Source organism: Protomyctophum parallelum (genome assembly GCF_964188405.1).
Source record: "Protomyctophum parallelum genome assembly, chromosome: 3".
NCBI classification, from domain to species: domain Eukaryota; kingdom Metazoa; phylum Chordata; class Actinopteri; order Myctophiformes; family Myctophidae; genus Protomyctophum; species Protomyctophum parallelum.
Genome location: NC_139698.1, coordinates 5,716,690 through 5,742,716, shown reverse-complemented (window position 1 = coordinate 5,742,716; position 26,027 = coordinate 5,716,690).

Sequence of the window (26,027 nt, the reverse complement as noted above, 5' to 3'; positions counted from 1 at the left end):
TGTCCAGGTGCCTTGAATCTTTCCATTCTTTTTCAGGATGCGAGCTTCTCTTGCTATTTCACCATTTATTTTCGTCAGGTGCTCGTTTAGGAACACATTAGTCCCCTCCAGCTTTTTGCGCTGCGCCAACAGTTCAATTTTTGCTTTTCGGTTTGCAAAGCGTATTATGATCAATGGTTTGTTGTTTGCGGAGTTGGCGTTACCCTCCCTCCGGGCCCTGGGTAGTACATGGCACGCCGATATCAAGTTGGCTCGTATGTTCATGTCTTGTTCATCAAAGAACTTCAACACTTGGTTCTCCAGGGAGGCTTGTTCAGGCATTGTGGGCTCCTCCACTGTCCCAGCCGCACCTTCCGTGTTCGTGACAGCACGGGCGTAGGATACTGGTTTGGTGTCGAGGCCACTGATCAATAAGTCGTCCATTCGAGAGTATTGCTCGAGATCATCAATGCGTCGTTCCAGAAGCAAAATTATATTTTCTTTCTCTTTCACGGCCACTTTGAGGAGTTGTATTTCCTCCATGAGCCCTGTCAGCGTTGTTAGCTGTTTAACCACCTCGCTGATTTCCGCAGACATGAAGTTTAGAGACTTCTTAATCTCCTCCAACTCATCCGCTTTCTTAGGAGGCATGATTGAGAAAGAATAGTGATCTGACTGTTAGGGATCTAATTACCCGAATCAATCCGGCAGTTAAATCCAAGACCTGTCAAATCTACCAAACACAGTTGACGCTCAGTTGACATTCAGGAGCTCCCGCACACACGTCTGCTCACCACCACCAGTCTAATTAGTTCTATTGTAGGGCTGCATTTCTCTCTGTAAACTTCAGTACGGTTCAGTACTTAGAGTTTACAACAACACACACATACAGTATCAGACGGACATGCTCTGTTCCGTCCCAATGTCTCAATGCATTTCCAATGGAAGTCACGTGGGACTAAATTATTTTCGCTCCTATGCCACCAAAATGTGGAACGCCCTACCAACAGTCATTAAGACATGTGAATCCCTTGACTCCTTCAAAACCGCTCTCAAAGGGCACCTACGGACGGCTGCAATTCTAAACTGGCCTCTGTAAAATCTGAAGCATGATCGAGGCCCAAGAGATCATTTCTGTAATGTTTTTGTGTGGCATACAGTATGGCCATTTGGGCTTTGGTGTTGTCCATGATTTGAAAGCCAAAATGCTTTGGTGTTGTCCATGATTTGAAAGCCAAAATGCCAACAACTGCCAGGGCAGGAAGGCCATCAAGTCAAACACTGATATTAGTCCATTGAATCAAATCAAATCACGGGTTAGGGTTAACTATTTTCAATGTGTGAATAATGAGTCTTGCACCCTGTGACAGATGGCCTGCCATGCCCTGAACGCATGCATGCGTACCTGACCAGTACAATACGCGTGTGCGGTGAGAGAGCAGATCACACACACACACACACACACACACACACACACACACACACACACACACACACACACACACACACACACACACACACACACACACACACACACACACAGCAGGGACGTGCTGGGCCCATAATTCAGCCCGGGAAGTGGAGTTGCGGAGGCACCGACGAATCAAGGGCGGTCACTTTAGGTCCTACAGTGACCTAAAATCATTGTCCATGGATGCCATGTTTATACCTGCCACAGAAGACAGTGCTGCATTGCGCGACACGGCCGACACCATAGTACTACGGAGCCTAAACATGTGCATCTGCCCACAGCTGTAGGCCATATATGGCCTACAACATATAATGTTGTTGTCTTATAGTTCAATGTTTGTTTTGTAAACGCCATTGACAATGAAGGGAAAATGTACATCATAATGTGCCTAATTACGTCAAATTGTCTCTTTATTGTTAATGGCGTGTAATGTTTGTGTTGGCACCGTTTGTTTTACATCACCATATCAACATGAGTTAGACTTTAACCCGGCATTCTGGGCGGGAACCCCATTTGGTGTTTTAAAGCATTATGTTATACTTTATGCTTCAGTCAAAATGTTCTTTCCATCAAAGGTTGCCAATACTGGAATGAGCTCCCTGTCACACTGGGGGAGATCCCCACTTTCACAGCTTTTAAAGGACAATTGAAACAGTGGCTAAAAAACAACCATGAGTCTTGTGATCACAAATCACAAATTTTCACAAATCCATTCCAAACATTAGTTTTTGCACAAAATACACTCCTTGGGAGGAAAATGGCCATAGCCGTCCCGTCATCACAAATGTGATGAGGTCGACCAAACAAGTGGATATGGCCTAATTTAGCCCAAGGAGTGTTTTGGATTCAGAATCATGAAAAACCCCTAGTTTCATATGTCACAATATACTACTTAAAGAATTATGAAATTTTGACTTTTTTGCCTTAGGATGTTAATGGTATGGTCACATATTGCTAATATGCTAATAACTCACATTTCTCCCGGGAGTTGAATTTCAATATTTTAGTACATGTTATTAGACACCTTTAGAAACACATTGGTGAAGACATTTCTTTGTAACGATTTAGTTCCCAGATTGGTCAAATACCTGACAAAATGCTCTTACTAGTATGCCTATTGAAGCAGTATCTCCACAATTACTATCATCATTATAACTCATAATGCATGTATGTCTATTGAAATAGGAGGTATCTCCACGATTACAATAATCATACTGTATAACTCATAATGCCTTTATGTCTATTGAAACAGGAGGTATATCTCCACTATTAGAATCACCATAACTCAGTCAAGCCTTTTGGGATTGTTGCTAGACATGTTAATTACGATACAGATTAGACTACTAAATAAATACATTGTACCGGGGGTGTTAAACCCAGGATTTCTCTCATTTCACCCGTTTTCTTACCACATAACACTTTTGATGTTGTTTTGTATTTTGAGAAAATAAATTCAAAGAATATCAAACAATTGCTAATTACCAAATAAATAAATACAAATATCTAAAATAAACTGCTTGATTATTTGCCTGCGTGTGTGAGTGAGTGATACGGTAATCTTTAATGAACTGAGCAGGAGAAGACACAGAGGAACTATTTATGCACGCTTTCCTGTGTTGTGCAATTTGTTATGATTTTAATCACTTCCTGAAAAGATCAATCCAGGTGAGAGTTTTTTTATTTGCCAAAGAGACAGTGTCCCTCCTTTCCCATTGGACAACATGAACATAACACAAACATGTTCCAATTCCTTCAAAACAACATTTGCCTTTCTCATTTCAAAACAACTCGACATGCACGAGGATGCCCCCTGGTCCCCTGGCCCCTCTTGGTCCTGGGGTTGGCCCCCTGGTCCCTCTTGGTCCCGGGGTTGGCCCCCTGGTCCCTCTTGGTCCCGGGGTTGGTCCCCTGGTCCCTCTTGGTCCCGGGGTTGGCCCCCTGGTCCCTCTTGGTCCCGGGGTTGGCCCCCTGGTCCCTCTTGGTCCCGGGGTTGGCCCCCTGGTCCCGGGGTTGGCCCCCTGGTCCCTCTTGGTCCCGGGGTTGGCCCCCTGGTCCCTCTTGGTCCCGGGGTTGGCCCCCTGGTCCCGGGGTTGGCCCCCTGGTCCCTCTTGGTCCCGGGGTTGGCCCCCTGGTCCCTCTTGGTCCCGGGGTTGGCCCCCTGGTCCCTCTTGGTCCCGGGGTTGGCCCCCTGGTCCCGGGGTTGGCCCCCTGGTCCCTCTTGGTCCCGGGGTTGGCCCCCTGGTCCCTCTTGGTCCTGGGGTTGGCCCCCTGGTCCCTCTTGGTCCCGGGGTTGGCCCCCTGGTCCCGGGGTTGGCCCCCTGGTCCCGGGGTTGGCCCCCTGGTCCCTCTTGGTCCCGGGGTTGGCCCCCTGGTCCCGGGGTTGGCCCCCTGGTCCCGGGGTTGGCCCCCTGGTCCCTCTTGGTCCCGGGGTTGGCCCCCTGGTCCCGGGGTTGGCCCCCTGGTCCCGGGGTTGGCCCCCTGGTCCCGGGGTTGGCCCCCTGGTCCCTCTTGGTCCCGGGGTTGGCCCCCTGGTCCCGGGGTTGGCCCCCTGGTCCCTCTTGGTCCCGGGGATCCAATCAGAGATATGTAGTGGAGTCAAATGTCTTGTCTTTTTCTTTGAAATGTAGTGGAGTGAATTCTCCCAAACTCAAACAAACAAACAAACACTCCAATAATTAAGTTCACTAAAAATTTACTTTAAAAAAGGAGTAGGCCTATTTAACCTTGTTTTCATGCCCATTATTATAAGATGCCACACACTATACGCACACACGCACGCACGCAACACAACGCTTTATTCCAGTAATGTTTGTCTTTCTCCAGTCTGTGGCAATCATCCATTGAACAAACACAACAGTTTGTACTTATCCATACAGGCAGAGAAACCCTTTCCCTTTCCCCCCTGTGAGGTCATGTGAAACGACAAAGACTTTATTGAGTTTGAGTCTAATAACAATAATATACTATATAGTTGAAGCAACCACTTCAAGCACAAACAGCTTGATAAATGGTCATTAAGAAATACTACTATTGTTTCAGATTCAGATACCTTTATTAACCATTTGTGTATACACACATAGGAATTTGTTTTGACATAACATGAGCGCATTCAATTCTTTTTTCACAAATAGAGACAACATAAGACAACTACTACTAGTTACTACTACTATTATTAGTATTTTTGTTAATATTATTATATGAATACTATTATTGGTTAATATTGTTATTACCACTATTATTATATGGTAGTACTAGATTAATAGGCCTATTAAGCCAAATGTGTCTTTTTTTTTACTTGTTTTTTGCAGCCCAAACCTTTTCAGTCAACTGTTACTTTGTAACCCTCATTCTGTATGTTCAACTGCATTGTTTTAAGCATGACTGAGATAAATAAACTAACTAACTAAATGCATCTGGCAACACTGGTCCTGAGGACTCGGGTGAACCATGACAGCGTTTACGAGGTTAGCGCCAGGAACAGAGGACGGCTAGCAGCACGGGCGCTAGCAGCATGAACAGGCTACCGGCCGTGCTCTTTGCGCCGTTGCCGGCCGGTGTTGTGCCCGGTGTTGTGCCCGGTGTTGTGTGGTTGCTAGCCGCGAACTCTGCTCCATTGCACAAGTGACCTTTACAGCAGTAGACCTTGTAGTCTTGTTTGGGCAGGTTGGGCGTCAAGGTGCTCACCACGGTGGCGAAGACTGTGCGTTCACACACTATCTCTGAGGCACAGCCCTTGAAGGTGGTGTTTATACCTTCGAAGGAGACATCCACTGTGAACACATACACACAAAAAACAAGAAAAGAAACATATTACTGTGCCAAACTTAAATCTCATTATTACACGGCTCAAGGTCAACTTTATTAGTATGTCCCAAACTGGGAAACTCGTCTTACAGCAGATAATAATAATAATAATAATAAAACACAATAATGTTTTTGAAAACATTTGAAGCGAGAAATAGACGACGCAGTATGGCTGACTTACTTTTGATGCAGGAGTTCTCCTCTCCTCTGCACGACAACGGCGTCAGTGTTTCTTCGCAGCTTTGTGAATTATTATTATTATTGCAAGTGTAGCATTTCTTCCCATTCTCTTTGGGGAGACTTACTGTAAAAAAATCAGTAATTATATTCAAAATCACACTTGTGTGAAGTGAGTGGCGCTCTTATCATCATATAGACGGACTGACTGACTGACAGAGAGACAGACAGACAGACAGACAGACAGACAGACAGACAGACAGACAGACAGACAGACAGACAGACAGACAGACGTATACTAACAGTCCTACATGCAACAGTCCGACACAGAGTTTTCAGTGAAGAGGTGACCACCACCAGAACAGTTGGTTTTGATGAAGGTGCTCATAAAGTCTATCACCGTGCTCAAATCTCCTACCTTCCATGGCCAACACTGCTGCCTATCTGCCTCTATTCTATTCATTTCTGGTCCTTTTCTGTTTATGTCCTATTCTATCTACTCTATGTCTATGTTCTATCTACTCTATGTCTATTCTATCTACTCTATGTCGCTGCTCTGTTTTGGGAGTTTGTTTATGTTCACGTCGGGAGCTCAGCTTGCTAAACCACCGTGGGTGAAAAGCCGCCATATTCGCATGCCACAACATTGGCCTTGGAGATAAGGCTCTAAGCGAACACGCCCTCATAAGGCAGTCTATGAGCGGTGTACGGAATGGATGAATCGCCCGGTGAACCCGGTCCTCGATCCCACCATGGGATCGCTCTCTGGTTCTGGATGCTATTTCTATAAAGCCTCCATTTGAAACTTTGGAGGCGGAGTGTTTGAAAACCTGGTTATCTATTTACATAATCACGGTTATGTCATAACCTTCAGATATATGCACATATGTGGATATATAGGAAATGCAGGCGGCCAATTTTGAATAATTATGTCACTACATATAGCCTATTATGTATAGCATAGCATTTTATGTGACAAAAAGGGAGTTAACTGGGGTTGCAGAGGCAAAAAAGTTTGGGAACCGCTATTGGTATAATATACTCACTTCCGGGGGCGTCGATATTGCAGTTGTCAGTGTTACAACACTTGATGTTCTGGTAGATGTTGAGGAACGCGCCAAGGTTGACGGAGCCGTTCGCACACTCGCTCACGTCCACACAGGACTTGATGTTGTACTCGACCTGCGTTGCATTGAATCCCTCTGTCACTGCTGTCCCTCCTATTTACAATGTAGACATTCAGCAGTCACTCTCAATCCAGACAGAGCAAAACGTACGGTAAGCATGAGAACCTGCACACATTAACACATCAAAGGTCAGCCGAACAGTAGAATGTAAAAATATAATAATCTAGAATCTGTACATTGAAACTGTATACACACAGTATTACACACTATCCTACTATAAATGTGCCACGCCTCTGTCTGCGTGTGTGTGTGTGTGTGTGTGTGTGTGTGTGTGTGTGTGTGCGTGCGTGCGTGCGTGCGTGCGTGCGTGTGTGTGTGTGTGTGTGTGTAATGCACGTAACTCGAGAACCGTTTGCTCCGCCGACTTCACATTCAACACACGCGATCCACACCCCCGCAGGGAGGGAGTGCAGTGCCTGGTATCGAGTCGGTCGGACCCACAGTTCTCCAGAACCACTGACCACAAATGGCTCTGGTCAGGCTCTGCCAGTGGGCCTAATGAGGCCAACTCCTTTCACCTGTGCAATTTCCAGCCTCTGCCTCAGCCAATTGAGGCCCATTATGCCCTAATTAGGTCCTACCGCACCTTACGACTTGCCAGCATATATTTTAGCATTGGGAGAGTGCCCATATGTTAAGTAAGGGTGCTTTGCACTATCTGCTATTATGCCCCTTGACCGAATAAGACTGGGACGTGGGCCAGACCACCTGACACAAGTGCCGATGGCGTGTGTTGCCATGCCTGTTTATTATTTTTTTCCGGGGGGGTCGGGGGGTTTGGGGGCTTGTTTCTCAAGTGCTTATTTGGGCTTTTTTCCTAATGTTATTTAAACCAGTTGATTCTCACACTATACAGTGACATTGCCAGTTTTCCATGTCAAGGACCCCTAGACAAAAACATGCACCTTCCTTTAAAAAGGTTGCAGATCCCTGGTATAGTGCTTTCTTGTGGGATTATTTTCATAGGGTTTCTTATTTCTCTGACACGATCTGGCAACACTTCTCCTCACTGCTGGCTTGTCTTTCCATATAAATAGTTGAACTTTGAGTCGTCCATAGCTCGGTCAGCGCCATAGTCCTTGGGAAGGCTGCTTTCATTTGCGATATCCGTGTGTAATCGTCAGACTCATATGGATATGAAGAATCAACTGACTGAGAGAAAACACTAATGTTACTGCTACTGAATTAGTTACATTAATGCTTATACGAAACGATTTTAAGATGACGCCATGTTATTCTCAAATAGAGAACCAGGCAGAACCGATGACCTGGCATCTGTCTCATAGATTGTAAAAAATATGGACAAAGCGTTCCCCGGGTCTAACATGAACGTAAAATGAAGCCTCTCAGTCCTTGAATTGTAAGTCGCCATCTTTCTAGATCCGTTTGGGCCCAGCTGGCCCATTGGCTGGCCCAGACAACGAGGCGGGACTTCCCCCCTTCTTCTTAGTTGGTTTTTATTTTGACTCGAGTGGGTGGGGGATCCCGATCATAGACTGTAACGGTAGCCACGCCCCTCAGAACATGCGCGACTTTATGGTAATTTTTCTTATAAATGGGACCATCATTTTCCAAAAAGAATATTATGACATTAGAAATGAGACTTTTAACTAGTGACTGGAAGCAGAAAGTATTCATGACCATGTTTATTAAGGTAATACAGTCTAGGTGAAGTTGGGCCCAAATACATGGACTTCTATGGGGGCCGGCTATGGATTTTGTTGGGCCCAATGACAGCGCCACAACAGGCCATTATATGAACTTTCAGGAAATCCCGATTTCCTTGTGGCTTCACAAAATATCTGTCTGACTGCCCCCCTGATCTGTCTAAATAATATGCTATCTAAATGACATTTATAGCCTTATCATACGCCTGTAAGGTCATCAAGGCTAGCCCTAGGGCAAGTGCTATATACCATCATTGGTGGTTGAGATACCTCCGCTCTGATACGTACCTGATAAGACGGTCATAGCAGCACACTGCTGGTTGAGTTTATTAGGACAGGTTTGTATCGTAGATGTGCCACACACTCCACCGAGACCATCACACTGGTTACACGTCAGAGCATAGCCTATAGGAGACAACACATTTACACTGGTTACACGTCAGAGCATAGCCTATAGGAGACAACACATTTACACTGGTTACACGTCAGAGCATAGCCTATAGGAGACAACAACACATTTACACTGGTTACACGTCAGAGCATAGCCTATAGGAGACAACAACACATTTACACTGGTTACACGTCAGAGCATAGCCTATAGGAGACAACAACACATTTACACTGGTTACACGTCAGAGCATAGCCTATAGGAGACAACAACACATTCACACTGGTTACACGTCAGAGCATAGCCTATAGGAGACAACAACACATTCACACTGGTTACACGTCAGAGCATAGCCTATAGGAGACAACAACACATTTAGAAATTTAAGATCAGCCCATTTAAGACCTGGAACGCATCTGTGTCACAAACCACTTCCTTCTGTGCCGTCATCTTATCTTGTGGCGGCTATTGGCATGCCATGCCAGGCATTTAGCCTGCGCGTCTCCCCCTTTTACAAGCCGGAACCATCGAAATTGAAGCAACTTGCACACACACGGAAGCATATCAGCGGTGCACCCTAGATCTGTGTGTTGTGATCGGAACAGCTGGAACACAACAACAACAACATGCCTTTGCTGACCGGTGTTGTGCCTTTGCTGACCGGTGTTGTGCCTTTGCTGACCGGTGTTGTGCCTTTGCTGACCGGTGTTGTGCCTTTGCTGACCGGTGTTGTGCCTTTGCTGACCGGTGTTGTGCCTTTGCTGACCGGTGTTGTGCCGTCGTCGGCCGGTGTTGTGCCTTTGCTGACCGGTGTTGTGCCCGGTGTTGTGCCGTCGTCGGCCGGTGTTGTGCCGTCGTCGGCCGGTGTTGTGTGGTTGCACAAGTGACCTTTACAGCAGTAGACCATGTAGTCTTGTTTGGGCAGGCTGGGCATCAAGGTGCTCACCATGGTGGCGAAGACTGTGGGTTCACACACTATCTCTGAGGCACAGCCCTTGTAGGTGGTGTTAAAACCTTCGAAGGAGACCTCCACTGTGAACACATACACACAGAAAACAAGAAAAAAAAAACATATTACTGTGCCAAACTTAAATCTCATTATTTCACGGCTCAAGGTCAACTTTATTAGTATGTCCCAAACTGGGAAACTCGTCTTACAGCAGATTATAATAATAATAATAATAATAATAATAATAATAATAATAATAATAATTAAAAAACACAATAATGTTTTTGAAAACATTTGAAGCGAGAAATAGACGACGCAGTATGGCTGACTTACTTTTGATGCAGGAGTTCTCGTCTCCTCTGCACGACAACGGCGTCAGTGTTTCTTCACAGAGTTGTGAATTATTGCAAGTGTAGCATTTCTTCCCATTCTCTTTGGGGAGACTTACTGTAAAAAAAATCAGTAGTTATATTCAAAATCACACTTGTGTGAAGTGAGTGGCGCTCTTATCATCATATACATCATCATCATATACATCACATTCCGTGCTCAGCCACACACAAAGACAGACAGACAGACAGACAGACAGACGTATACTAACAGTCCTACATGCAACAGTCCAACACAGAGTTTTCAGTGAAGAGGTGACCACCACCAGAACAGTTGGTTTTGATGAAGCTGCTCATAAAGTCTATCACCGTGCTCAAATCTCCTACCCTCCATGGCCAACACTGCTGCCTATCTGCCTCTATTCTATTCCTTTCTGGTCCTTTTCTGTTTATGTCCTATTCTATCTACTCTATGTCTATGTTCTATCTACTCTATGTCTATTCTATCTACTCTATGTCGCTGCTCTGTTTTGGGAGTTTGTTTATTTTCACGTCGGGAGCTCAGCTTACTAAACCACCGTGGGTGAAAAGCCGCCATATTGGCCTTGGAGATAAGGCTCTAAGCGAACACGCCCTCATAAGGCGGTCTATGAGCGGTGTACGGATGAATCGCCCGGTGACCCAGTCCTCGATCCCACCATGGGATCGCTCTCTGGTTCTGGATGCTATTTCTATAAAGCCTCCATTTGAAACTTTGGAGTGTTTGAAAACCTTGTCACTAAAGTGACAAGGTTATCTATTTACATAATCACGTTTATGTCATAATTCATAACCTTCAGATATATGCACATATGTGGATATAGGAAATGCAGGCGGCCAATTTTGAATAATTATGTCACTACATATAGCCTATTATGTATAGCAGTATGTGACATATATAAAATATATAAAAAAAGGGAGTTAACTGGGGGTGCAGAGGCAAAAAAGTTTGGGAACCGCTATTGGTATAATATACTCACTTCCGGGGAGGTCGATATTGCAGTTGTTAGTGTTGTTACAACACTTGATGTTCCCGTACATGCTGAAGAACGACGCGCCAAGGTTGATGGAGCCGTTATTCACACACTCGCTCACGTCCACACAGGACTTGATGTTGTCGACCTGCTTGAATTCATCTGTCCCTGCTATTTACAATGTAGACATTCAGCAGTCACTCTCAATCCAGACAGAGCAAAACGTACGGTAAGCATGAGAACCTGCACACATCAACACATCAAAGGTCAGCCGAACAGTAGAATGTAAAAATATAATAATCTAGAATCTGTACATTGAAACTGTATACACACAGTATTACACACTATCCTACTGTAAATGTGCCATGCCTCTGTCTGCGTGTCTGCGTGTGTGTGTGTGTGTGTGTGTGTGTGTGTGTAATGCACGTAACTCGAGAACCGTTTGCCCCGCCGACTTCACATTCAACACACGCGATCCACACCCCCGCAGGGAGGGAGTGCAGTGCCTGGTATCGAGTCGGTCGGACCCACAGTTCTCCAGAACCACCACAAAAGGCTCTGGTCAGGCTCTGCCAGTGGGCCTAATGAGGCCAACTCCTTTCACCTGTGCAATTTCCAGCCTCTGCCTCAGCCAATTGAGGCCCATTATGCCCTAATTAGGTCCTACCGCACCTTACGACTTGCCAGCATATTTTACCATATGTTAAGTAAGGGTGCTTTGCGCACTATCTGCTATTATGCCCCTTGACCGAATAAGACTGGGACGTTTAACTACTTAAAGAGAAGAGAACGGACGGCGGACAGTTCAGATGAGAGTTTTCCAAGTCCATTTTATTGCAGATTACAAAAACAGTACAGTACAAAAACAGCATCGCAGCCATGCAGGGGCTGGAGCCCCATACATGCACCCAGCCAGCCTCACGGCTTCTGGGCACTAACACACAGTTACAGACATTTTCAGTAGGCTTTTATACAGAAACATCAAAGACAACAAAGAGAAAAGGTGGTCTCAGGTTCCCCACCCCCACTGAAGTCTAAAGTGGTCACCAGGAAGAACAGTACTTGCTATCAATAGGTCAAATCTTTAGGGTCCATGTTAATATCTCCTGCAGCTGTCATCTATGTAACATACAGGAACCCCAGTCTCTGTCCAGACATGTTTGTTCCCTCACTCATGAGAGAACAAAGATCCACTTTAGTTTAAACATATTTAAGCTATATTAATTGTGAATTGTGGTTCCAATATACATCACGTGTGTTGCCATGCCTGTTTATTATAAGCGATATTATTTTGTTCCGGGGGGGTCGGGGGCTTTGGGGGCTTGTTTCTCAAGTGTTTATTTGGGCTTTTTTCCTAATGTTATTTAAACCAGTGAGTCTCACACTATACAGTGACATTGCCAGTTTTCCATGTCAAGGACCCCTAGACAAAAACATGCACCTTCCTTTAAAAAGGTTGCAGATCCCTGGTATAGTGCTTTCTTGTGGGATTATTTTCATAGGGTTTCTTATTTCTCTGACACGATCTGGCAACACTTCTCCTCACTGCTGGCTTGTCTTTCCAAATAAATAGTTGAACTTTGAGTCGTCCATAGCTCGGTCAGCCCGGCCCATAGTCCTTGGGAAGGCTGCTTTCATTTGCGATATCCGTGTGTAATCGTCAGACTCATATGGATATGAAGAATCAACTGACTGAGAGAAAACACTAATGTTACTGCTACTGAATTAGTTACATTTTCGCTAGAAACAGACTGTATCATATACAGTATGAGTGACTGACTGTCGCAAACGAGCTTGTTTATCTTTGGACCATTAATGCTTATACGAAACGATTTTAAGATGACGCCATGTTATTCTCAAATAGAGAACCAGGCAGAACCGATGACCTGGCATCTGTCTACATAATATGCTATCTATTCTAAATGACATTTTTAGCCTTATCATACGCCTGTAAGGTCATCAAGGCTAGCCCTAGGGCAAGTGCTATATACCATCATTGGTGGTTGAGATACCTCCGCTCTGATACGTACCAAAAGATAACATGGTCATAGCAGCACACTGCTGGTTGAGTTTATTAGGACAGGTTTGTATCGTAGATGTGCCACACTCTCCACCGAGACCATCACACTGGTTACACGTCAGAGCATAGCCTATAGGAGACAACAACACATTTAGAAATTTAAGATCAGCCCATTTAAGACCTGGAACGCATCTGTGTCACAAACCACTTCCTTCTGTGCCGTCATCTTATCTTGTGGCGGCTATTGGCATCCCCCTTTTACAAGCCGGAACCATCGAAATTGAAGCAACTTGCACACACACGGAAGCATATCAGCGGTGCGCCCTAGATCTGTGTGTTGTGATCGGAACAGCTGGAACACATCAGCGCGGTAGCCAATCAAAAACATGGCTGTTTCGTATGATCACCGCAATCTGAGGGCATCAGCCCTGCTTTTCTCAGAGAGCGCCGCAGACTCGGTGGCTAGGCTAGCTAGTTTCTTGGGACATTTTAATCTGTCATTAAAATAAATAAATGTTCAGCGATTATCTTAGTTTTAAGGGTGTTCTTTATCGTCATTAATGCACTTCTGCGATGCATTCATGACGATAAAGAACACACCTCTCGTGTAATATTGCTCAAGTCTTACCTGCGTGGACAAGCGTGAATCCAATGGTCAGTAGTAGCAGATGCATGATGTAGTGAGAGGTTCAACTGGACAGAAATAAATGGACACACTGGACAGGGTCAGAGCTTTTAATACGTCTGTAAGGAGGAAGTGATGGATATTGTTATTGCATTGTTCCTGTAAATAGAATAATGAGTAACTAGGAATGACCTGATCCGACCCCCCCTGCATACACACACACGCACGCACGCACGCACACAGATTGATAACAGACACCTTATCGTTCAGGCGTAATTTTGTTTCCCCGGACAGCGGTGGTTGGCAGGCATCAATACACCTTTAGGCCGATATGTTTGTGCCAGCATGGGTGAATTTATCGCCTCTTGTCTTAAACATGATGTAATGGGCCGTTATGCTCGATAACAGGCTTGATAATCGCTATAGGGACACATGCATCAGAAAGCAGGAACTGGGGATGGCAACGAAGGACCGGGAAGTCTGGCGTGGCGTTGTGAAATCCATTGATGACTCGTAACCATTTTGTTCTAAGGAGTTGCATGGCGACCCATTGTTGTGGTTTGGGCTTTAGTCCAAAACGCGGCCGCTCGCCTCTTCACAGGGAAGTAGAGGGCAGACACGAATGACGCATGTGTATACAAGGCCCTGTATACACACTGTTGTAATCTGATCGCCCAAGGCTGTGTACTTGTACGTGAGAGCACAGTGTACTTGTTATGTATTGTGTACTGCCTGAACTGTAGCATACTTTATAGTTAGGCTACTGGAGACATCTCAGACAGCAAGGTCAGCTTGCTGCAGTTAGCGGTTGTTATGTCTCAAGTGTTGTTGTCACGTCATTATAGGATCCAGCTCTATATATTTCCTGTATGTGTAACTAATAAACTTTGTGAACCTTTTAGCGTGATACTGCCTCGTGTCGCGTTATGGTTCTCCCGGGCCCGTCGCCGCTGCCGCCGTACCAAAGGTATACTTCAACCGGATTGTCACACACGCAGGTGACGCAGAGGACTGTGAGTAAAGCGTTAACCAAAAAGTTAATGCTCATAAAGCTGCAGGGCCAGATGGGATAGCCTCTCGTGTCCTTAAGACATGCTATAACCAGCTGTCATGGGTCGATCTGTACAGACATATTTAACCTGTCCCTGTCATTGTGTGTGGTGCCATTGTGTTTTAAAAAAACAAAAATTGTGCCCATTGCCAAGAAAAAACCTGTTGCCTGTCTCAACGATTATCGACCTGTTGCTTTGACTTCTGTTCTCATGAAATGCCTGGAGAAATTGGTTATCACTTATATCAAGAGCATCATTCCTCCTAGTATTGATCCTTTACAGTTTGCTTACTGTTCAAATAGATCTGTGGACGACGCAATCTCTCTTGCTTTACACACTGCCCTGGTACATCTTGAAAGGAAAAGCTCTTATGTCAGACTACTGTTCATAGACTATAGTTCCGCATTCAACACTATTGTACCATCTAAATTAGTGTTGAAACTCAGTGTGTTACGGTTTGCAGGAAAGACTGAACCCAAATGCAGAGACAAAAGCAGAACAGGTTTCAAATTAACTTATTTATTAAGCCTAATAAGTTTAACAACAAAAAGTAGGGAATGCAAGAAGTAAATCCAGAAGTCCAAAAAATGCAATACTTCAAAAAGCAATAATGCAAAAGCTCAGTCCAAAGGCTTACACCTATACAAAACACAAAATCACAAAATACCTTTTAGAAGCCCAAAATAACACACGAGGAGTCCAAGGCAGAACACAGGAACAAGAATCCTCCAAGGAGGTATAGACAGAAGACCATGTGTCAAAAACGTGTTCGTTATGATTCCTTCTTTAACCATGAACGAATCCCAGAAAGTAATACACAATTATTTTTGGTCCTATGTCTACAACAATATAAATTGAGCCTATTACAATCATAATGAATCAAATATGGATATACAATCAATGATACCGACAGAAGTTTACCGATTAGACCACCAGTAGACCTTCTACGGCCTGAGAGAGTGAAGATTCCATGGGTCGACAGAAATATTTAGTATTTCCAAGTTTGTGAATATAGCCAATCATAATAGTTCATTTCTTCAGGGGGTCGTCCTCCCTCTTTGAAGTGTCGCGCTGGCCCTCTCTTCCGGACTCTGCCCCCCTGGGTGTGTGGGTGTATGTGTCGATGTGTTCAATTAAATGTGCCAATCATTATGAGATCATCTTTTTTATACAGTATGTGTGTATGCTTTAGCCAGTCCGTATGTACTCTTAAGGCCTATTCATAGTCTGGATTTTCGGTGGTGAGGTGAGCACCGCTCCGGTGGTGAGCTGACCACCGGAGCTGAAATAACGTTGAGCGGTGGCGAGTAAAAACAGAGAGAAGGGCTGGAGCGGTGGCGGTGGTTTGCTCTTCACCGCGGCTCGTGACGTCATGTTGTAGTTCGGTGGTCACCCCACCACCGTAAATCCAGACTATGTATGAGCCTTTACTTAGATCAACCAGTGTGTGTGTGTGTGTGTGTGTGTGTGTGTGTGTGTGTGTGTGTGTGTGAACCCTGTACCCTGAGTACCAGTATGTGTGTCTACGTAACCATCCTGCCATCTCATTGTTTGCACAGTCGAGTCGAGCTGACCTGCTTTGGGGACCTGAGAGAGAGAGTGTGTGCATGCATGCGCGTGCACACGTCGGGAGAAAGATGCCTGTGTACTTTATACTCTCTAATAAATATTTACCAATTCCATGATTTTAGCTTTAGTGAGGCCTGTTAATATTTAGTTGCACATTATATGATTTACATATCCTTTTTCCCCTTATGATTACCTGTTTTATTCCCTATATATAACTATACCTTGGTACTACTAATTAGAGGTATTCATACCCTAAATATTTTAATAATCCTCCAATCTAGCCGGGAACTCTGCTCCGTTGCACAAGTGACCTTGACAGCAGTAGACCTTGTAGTCTTGTTTGGGCAGTTGGGGCATCACCATGCTCACCATGGTGGCGAAGACTGTGGGTTCACACAATGTATCTGAGGCACAGCCCTTGTAGGTGGTGGTTATACCTTCGAAGGAGTCCTCCACTGTGAACACATACACATAAAAAAAAACATATTACTGTGCCAAACTTAAATCTCATTATTACACGGCTCAAGGTCAACTTTATTAGTATGTCCCAAACTGGGAAACTCGTCTTACAGCAGATAATAATAATAATAATAATAATAATAATAATAATAATAATAATAATAATAACAAGTAAGACGCGCAAACGCGGGAAGCGAACACAGCTCGTGTGTGTGTGGTTGTGTGTGTGTGTGTGTGTGTGTGTGTGTGTGTGTGTGTGTGTGCTACAGCTGCGCCCCGTGTGTGTGTGTGTGTGTGTGTGTGTGTGTGTGTGTGTGTGTGTGTGTGTGTGTGTGTGTGTGTGTGTGTGTGTGTGTGTGTGTGTGTGTGTGTGCTACAGCTGCGCCCTCTGGTGGCGGACGGGTGGTGTAACAGCGGGACACACACACACACACACAGACATTCAGCCCTTGCTGTCATAGTAAGTGGCTCACTGCGTTCGCAATAATAAAAAAACACAATGTTTTTGAAAACATTTGAAGCGAGAAATAGACGACGCAGTATTGCTGACTTACCTTTGATGCAGGAGTTCTCGTCTCCTCTGCACGACAACGGCGTCAGTGTTTCTTCACAGCTTTGTGAATACAGTGAATTATTGCAACTGTAGCATTTCTTCCCATTCTCTTTGGGGAGACTTACTGTAAAAGAAATCAGTAATTATATTCAAAATCACACTTGTGTGAAGTGAGTGGCGCTCTTATCATCATATACATCATCATCATATACATCACATTCCGTGCTCAGCCACACACACTGAGCTCATAAAGTCTATCACCGTGCTCAAATCTCCTACCCTCCATGGCCAACACTGCTGCCTATCTGCCTCTATTCTATTCCTTTCTGGTCCTTTTCTGTTTATGTCCTATTCTATCTACTCTATGTCTATGTTCTATCTACTCTATGTCTATTTTATCTACTCTATGTCTATTCTATCTACTCTATGTCTATTCTATCTACTCTATGTCTATTCTATCTACTCTATGTCTATTCTATCTACTCTATGTCGCTGCTCTGTTTTGGGAGTTTGTTTATTTTCACGTCGGGAGCTCAGCTTGCTAAACCACCGTGGGTGAAAAGCCACCATATTGGCCTTGGAGATAAGGCTCTAAGCGAACACGCCCTCATAAGGCGGTCTATGAGCGGTGTGTGGATGAATCGCCCGGTGAATCCGGTCCTCGATCCCACCATGGGATCGGTCTCTGGTTCTGGATGCTATTTCTATAAAGCCTCCATTTTAAACTTTGGAGGCGGAGTGTTTGAAAACCTTGTCACTAAAGTGACAAGGTTATCTATTTACATAATCACGGTTATGTCATAACCTTCAGATATATGCACATATGTGGATATATAGGAAATGCAGGCGGCCAATTTTGAATAATTATGTCACTACATATAGCCTATTATGTATAGCATATGTGACATATATAAAATATATAAAAAAGGGAGTTAACTGGGGGTGCAGAGGCAAAAAAGTTTGGGAACCGCTATTGGTATAATGTACTCACTTCCGGGGAGGTCGATATTGCAGTTGTCAGTGTTACAACACTTGATGTTCTCGTATACGCTGGAGAACGAGCCAACGTTGATGGAGCTGCTCACACACTGGCTCACGTCCACACAGGACTTGATGTTGTACTCGACCTGCGGTGCATTGAATCCCTCTGTCCCTGTATTTACAATGTAGACATTCAGCAGTCACTCTCAATCCAGACAGAGCAAAACGTACGGTAAGCATGAGAACCTGCACACATCAACACATCAAAGGTCAGCCGAACAGTAGAATGTAAAAATATAATAATCTAGAATCTGTACATTGAAACTGTATACACAGTATTACACACTATCCTACTGTAAACGTGCCACGCCTCTGTCTGCGTGTGTGTGTGTGTGTGTGTGTGTGTGTGTGTGTGTGTGTGTGTGTGTGTGTGTGTGTGTGTGTGTAATGCACGTAACTCGAGAACCGTTTGCTCCGCCGACTTCACATTCAACACACGCGATCCACACCCCCGCAGGGAGGGAGTGCAGTGCCCGGTATCGAGTCGGTCGGACCCACAGTTCTCCAGAACCACCACAAAAGGCTCTGGTCAGGCTCTGCCAGTGGGCCTAATGAGGCCAACTCCTTTCACCTGTGCAATTTCCAGCCTCTGCCTCAGCCAATTGAGGCCCATTGTGCCCTAATTAGGTCCTACCGCACCTTACGACTTGCCAGCATATTTTAGCATTGGGAGAGTGCCCATATGTTAAGTAAGGGTGCTTTGCACTATCTGCTATCATGCCCCTTGACCGAATAAGACAGCGACGTGGGCCAGACCACCTGACACAAGTGCCGATCGCGTGTGTTGCCATGCCTGTTTATTATAAGCGATATTCTTTTGTTCCGGGGGGGTCGGGGGCTTTGGGGGCTTGTTTCTCAAGTGTTTATTTGGGCTTTTTTCCTAATGTTATTTAAACCAGTGATTCTCACACTATAATTTACAATTTAGGCATTTAGCAGACGCTCTTAATCCAGAGCGACTTACATTTAAGCAAGAACAAAAGCATGGGAATACATCACATAAAAGCATTTATCATGAAACATGCGTAAGCTAAGAAGGTAACAGTGGAATATCTATATGATGAAACTATACATACACTATACATAATAAACTATACATATTCACTACTATGCTATACATATGTACTATGGCGTGCTATGACTATATACAATACAATTATAGTGCTGTCTACATAACATGCTATAAGTCTGTGTCAAATGCTATCTAAGCCAACAGAAATGCTATCTAAGGGGTTAGGGTAAGTGCTATGGGCCATGATGGAGTCTGAAAAGGTGGGTTTTCAGGCTACGGCGGAAGATTGGGAGTGATGCTGCAGTTCTGACTGCAATGGGAAGTGCATTCCACAGTTTTGGAGCCAGAAGGGAGAAGAGTTTGGGACGTGTGGAGCGTTGTCTCTGCGTTTTTAGTGAGGGTACTTCCAGTTTCCCTGCGTTGGCTGATCTGAGTGCGCGGGAGGGTTTGTAGGGTTCAATCATACTTGTAAGATATGGGGGAGCCATACCTTTGGTTGCTTTGAATGCCAGCATCAGAGTTTTGTATTCTGTGCGGGCAGCGACCGGGAGCCAGTGGAGGGAGCGGAGCAGGGGGGAGACATGTGAGAATTTTGGCTGGTTGAAGACCAAGCGAGCTGCTGCATTTTGGATCAGCTGGAGAGGCTTAAGTGCACACTATACAGTGACATTGCCAGTTTTCCATGTCAAGGACCCCTAGACAAAAACATGCACCTTCCTTTAAAAAGGTTGCAGATCCCTGGTATAGTGCTTTCTTGTGGGATTATTTTCATAGGGTTTCTTATTTCTCTGACACGATCTGGCAACACTTCTCCTCACTGCTGGCTTGTCTTTCCATATAAATAGTTGAACTTTGAGTCGTCCATAGCTCAGTCAGCCCCATAGTCCTTGGGAAGGCTGCTTTCATTTGCGATATCCATGTGTAATCGTCAGACTCATATGGATATGAAGAATCAACTGACTGAGAGAAAACACTAATGTTACTGCTACTGAATTAGTTACATTTTCGCTAGAAACAGACTGTATCATATACAGTAGGAGTGACTGACTGTCGCAAACAAGCTTGTTTATTTTTGGACCATTAATGCTTATACGAAACGATTTTAAGATGACGCCATGTTATTCTCAAATAGAGAACCAGGCAGAATCGATGACCTGGCATCTGTCTACATAATATGCTATCTAAATGACATTTTTAGCCTCATCATACGCCTGTAAGGTCATCAAGGCTAGCCCTAGGGCAAGTGCTATATACCATCATTGGTGGTTGAGATACCTCCGCTCTGATACGTACCTAAACCTAAGATGCTCATAGCAGCACACTGCTGGTTGAGTTTATTAGGACAGGTTTGTATCGTAGATGTGCCACACACTCCACCGAGACCATCACACTGGTTACACGTCAGAGCATAGCCTATAGGAGACAACAACACATTTACACTGGTTACACGTCAGAGCATAGCCTATAGGAGACAACAACACATTCACACTGGTTACACGTCAGAGCATAGCCTATAGGAGACAACAACACATTTACACTGGTTACACGTCAGAGCATAGCCTATAGGAGACAACAACACATTTACACTGGTTACACGTCAGAGCATAGCCTATAGGAGACAACAACACATTTACACTGGTTACACGTCAGAGCATAGCCTATAGGAGACAACAACACATTCACACTGGTTACACGTCAGAGCATAGCCTATAGGAGACAACACATTTACACTGGTTACACGTCAGAGCATAGCCTATAGGAGACAACAACACATTTACACTGGTTACACGTCAGAGCATAGCCTATAGGAGACAACAACACATTCACACTGGTTACACGTCAGAGCATAGCCTATAGGAGACAACACATTCACACTGGTTACACGTCAGAGCATAGCCTATAGGAGACAACACATTTACACTGGTTACACGTCAGAGCATAGCCTATAGGAGACAACAACACATTTAGAAATTTAAGATCAGCTCAATTAAGACCTGGAACGCATCTGTGTCACAAACCACTTCCTTCTGTGCCATCTTATCTTGTGGCGGCTATAGAGCGTCGCAGTCCCTCCCCCTTTCAGAACAACGAGTGGCCCAGGAAATGGTTCTCCATTCATTTTCACCATAAGCAATTCCTAAATTATTTATTTAAAGACGGTTACGCCGCGGACAAAGCCAACTCGGATCGTGACAAATCATGACAATGAACACAATGTTTTGGGCCAAACAAATAATTAGAAAGTAGAAAAAAACGGCAGGTTACAACACTTTTTTTGTTTTTTTTTTCCTTCTTATAAATTATTTGATCGGCCCAAAACATTGTGTTCATTGTCATGATTTGTCACGATCCGAGTTGGCTTTGTCCGCGGCGTAACCGTCTTTAAATAAATAATTTAGGAATCGCCTATGGTGGAAATGAATGGAGAACCATTTCCTGGGCCACTCGTTGTTCTGAAAGGGGGAGGGACTGCGACGCTCTATTGGCATGCCATGCCAGGCATTTAGCCTGCGCGTCTTCCCCTTTTACAAGCCGGAACCATCGAAATTGAAGCAACTTGCACACACACGGAAGCATATCAGCGGTGCGCCCTAGATCTGTGTGTTGTGATCGGAACAGCTGGAACACATCAGCGCGGTAGCCAATCAAAAACATGGCTGTTTCGTATGATCACCGCAATCTGAGGGCATCAGCCCTGCTTTTCTCAGAGAGCGCCGCAGACTCGGTGGCTAGGCTAGCTAGTTTCTTGGGACATTTGTGGCCGTCGTGGCTACATCTGTCATTAAAATAAATATAAATGTTCAGCGATTATCTTAGTTCTAAGGGTGTTCTTTATCGTCCTTAATGCACTTCTGTGATGCATTCATGACGATAAAGAACACACCTCTCGTGTAATATTGCTCAAGTCTTACCTGCGTGGACAAGCGTGAATCCAATGGTCAGTAGTAGCAGATGCATGATGTAGTGAGAGGTTCAACTGGACAGAAATAAATGGACACACTGGACAGGGTCAGAGCTTTTAATACGTCTGTAAGGAGGAAGTGATGGATATTGTTATTGCATTGTTCCTGTAAATGGAATAATGAGTAACTAGCATACTGCATACCCTGCATACACGCACGCACACAGATTGATAACAGGCACCTTATCGTTCAGGCTTGTCGAGCCGGGTTCTTATCGAGCACATGACTGTCGAGCATTTTAGATACAGAACTTTTCTAACAGACAGAAGGCAATTCACCTTTTTACCAATATAATAATATTAAATAAACTGTTAACTGGTTAATGTGTGTACCGTCACTTTAAAAGCGTCATTTTGTTTCCCCGGACAGCGGTGGTTGGCAGGTATCAATACACTTTTAGGCCGATATGTTTGTGCCAGCATGGGTGAATTTATTTCTTGCGACCCATTGTTGTGGTTTGGGCTTTAGTCCAAAACGCGGCCGCTCGCCTCTTCACAGGGAAGTAGAGGGCAGACACGAATGACGCATGTGTATACAAGGCCCTGTATACACACTGTTGTAATCTGATCGCCCAAGGTTGTGTACTTGTACGTGAGAGCACAGTGTACTTGTTATGTATTGTGTACTGCCTGAACTGTAGCATACTTTATAGTTAGGCTACTGGAGACATCTCAGACAGCAAGGTCAGCTTGCTGCAGTTAGCGGTTGTTATGTCTCAAGTGTTGTTGTCACGTCATTATAGGATCCAGCTCTATATATTTCCTGTATGTGTAACTAATAAACTTTGTGAACCTTTTAGCGGGATACTGCCTCGTGTCACGTTTTGGTTCTCGGCCCGTCGTCGCCATGACTGCCGCCGTACCAAAGGTATACTTCAACCGGATTGTCACACACCACCACCCAGCCGGCACACACTACCTGTCTGTCAGAACCACACACCACCCAGCCGGCACACACTACCTGTCTGTCAGAACCACACACCACCCAGCCGGCACACACTACCTGTCTGTCAGAACCACACACCACCCAGCCGGCACACATTACCTGTCTGTCAGAACCACACACCGCCCAGCCGGCACACACTACCTGTCTGTCAGAACCACACACCACCCAGCCGGCACACATTACCTGTCTGTCAGAACCACACACCACCCAGCCGGCACACACTACCTGTCTGTCAGAACCACACACCGCCCAGCCGGCACACACTACCTGTCTGTAGACCAAACACTTTGGTCAAACCATGAGGCCCAAGAGATCATTTCTGTAATGTTTTTGTGTGGCATACAGTATGGCTATTTGGGCTTTGGTGTTGTCCATGATTTGAAAGCCAAAATGCCAACAACTGCCAGGGCAGGAAGGCCATCAAGTAAAACACTGATATTAGTCCATTGAATCAAATCAAATCACGGGTTAGGGTTAACTATTTCCAATGTGTGAATAATGAGTCTTGCACCCTGTGACAGATGGCCTGCCATGCCCTGAACGCATGCATGCGTACCTGACCAGTACAATACGCGTGTGCGGTGAGAGAGCAGATCACACACACACACACACACACACACACACACACACACACACACACACACACACACACACACACACACACACACACACACACACACACACACACACACACACACACACACCAGGGACGTGCTGGGCCCATAATTCAGCCCGGGAAGTGGAGTTGCGGCGTGCGAGTGTATTTTAGGTCACTTTGTCCTACAGTGACCTCATCATGAGAGGGGGAGAGGATGTGGAGTTAGTTGCTTTAGCAGACATTTTGAGGGTCCAATGGAGTTATGAGGTTTTGTCCAAAGCCCTTTTTACTTTCCATTGTTTAATATTTCCGAAACAGCACATCAAAAAACCTCAAAAATTGAGTTATGAGGTTTCTTCCCGACACCAACGATATCCTACTCCTTCTTTCACGTTCGTCAAGCGTTCACACAGACCGGTTCACACGGACCGGTCAAACCAGTGCCAGCAGAGAGACATTTCCGGGCAGGGCTGCAAACACTATGACTAACTAAGTGCACATATACCGTAAGTGCTCTCTAGAGCACTTACGGACGGCCGCAATTCCAAAATGGGCAGAGCGAGCCCACCACTTGTTCAACCCCGGAAGAAGCAGCGCCGTTTAGATGAGACATTACTGTTAGTTGTGACATCTCCGTGGACTTCATGGGGCCAGTCCAACATGGCCACTCTTCTATAGACTTCTATTGGCGGAGTTCTATAGGGCTATAGCCAAGTGTGACAAAGTCTTGGACCGGCAGTTAGCCGAATGCACTGGACTCACAAACAACAGCCCATCTTTAATCATCTTAAATCCCCCCCCCCTCCCTTCCCCCCCCCACTGTTTTTCCATACCTTTTATGATCTTAAATCATCTTTATTTTAGATTGTTTTTTTAGTAATAGTACAACATAAACAGACTTTAGTATACAATACTTTAAAGGAGCATTCAATGATTTGGGTGATTTGGAGAAGAAAAACGGTCCGCCCCGGTAACAAGATGTGCACATTCACGCTCTACAGTGTGTGTGGGGGGGGGGGCTGTTGCTGTTGGCAACAGGCCAACAGCACGCACACCAAGGCCCGCCTCCACTCCATCATGATTGAAGGAAGGCCTCTCTCTATCCTGATTGGATGAAGGATGGGCCACCTATAGCCAAAAAAAAACCTACGCTTTTTGGACCCCAGGGCCCTTTCTGAAACCAGTCCCGTGACTTGAAGTGCTCTCGGGAGGTTCCCCATATTAAGTGTCGTCCGAAACCACTGGAGGGGCACTTCCTTTAACCTAAACCACTGGAGGGGCACTTCCTTTAACCTAAACCACTGGAGGGGCACTTCCTTTAACCTAAACCACTGGAGGGGCACTTCCTTTAACCTAAACCACTGGAGGGGCACTTCCTTTAACCTAAACCACTGGAGGGGCACTTCCTTTAACCTAAACCACTGGAGGGGCACTTCCTTTAACCTAAACCACTGGAGGGGCACTTCCTTTAACCTAAACCACTGGAGGGGCACTTCCTTTAACCTAAACCACTGGAGGGGCACTTCCTTTAACCTAAACCACTGGAGGGGCACTTCCTTTAACCTAAACCACTGGAGGGGCACTTCCTTTAACCTAAACCACTGGAGGGGCACTTCCTGACGTATAACTCTACGGGCGGTGCATGGTCACTGCTAGAGAAGCGGATCTACCCCATAATGCATTGCGGAGGCCCGCTCGCTCTTGAGCGCACGTGATGCACGCGTATGCGCACATGCACTGCTTTTGCACGCACGCACGCATGCGTTCCATGCAGCGAGCTCCGTTGAGGCAGAAATGTTGAACCAGCGAAAGAAAACAACAGGTGTTTAGCCCTCTCTGTTCTTCCCTGCCTCGCCTGGCGCGTCTAGAAGCTATAAGATCTCCAGACAAAATATGATATATGTGCATCTATTTGCAAATGTTTTATTGATTTTATTTTATTTATAATAATACAAGTGTATTCATTTGCAACGCTTTTACTAATCTTCTCATTGCAACACAACAGCACATGGCAGTAGGAGAGGAATCAGCTGGGGTACGAAAAGTTTTATTTCTTTATTGATAATCATTATAATATGTTATTGAATAATGTATACCTATTAATTGGGTGAACTACTATTATTACAATACTACTACATACTACTATAGTAAACATCTCATTATACTACATAGTCCATCTTATATATACTACAATTTTTTGTAATACAAAATAAAATAAAATAAAAT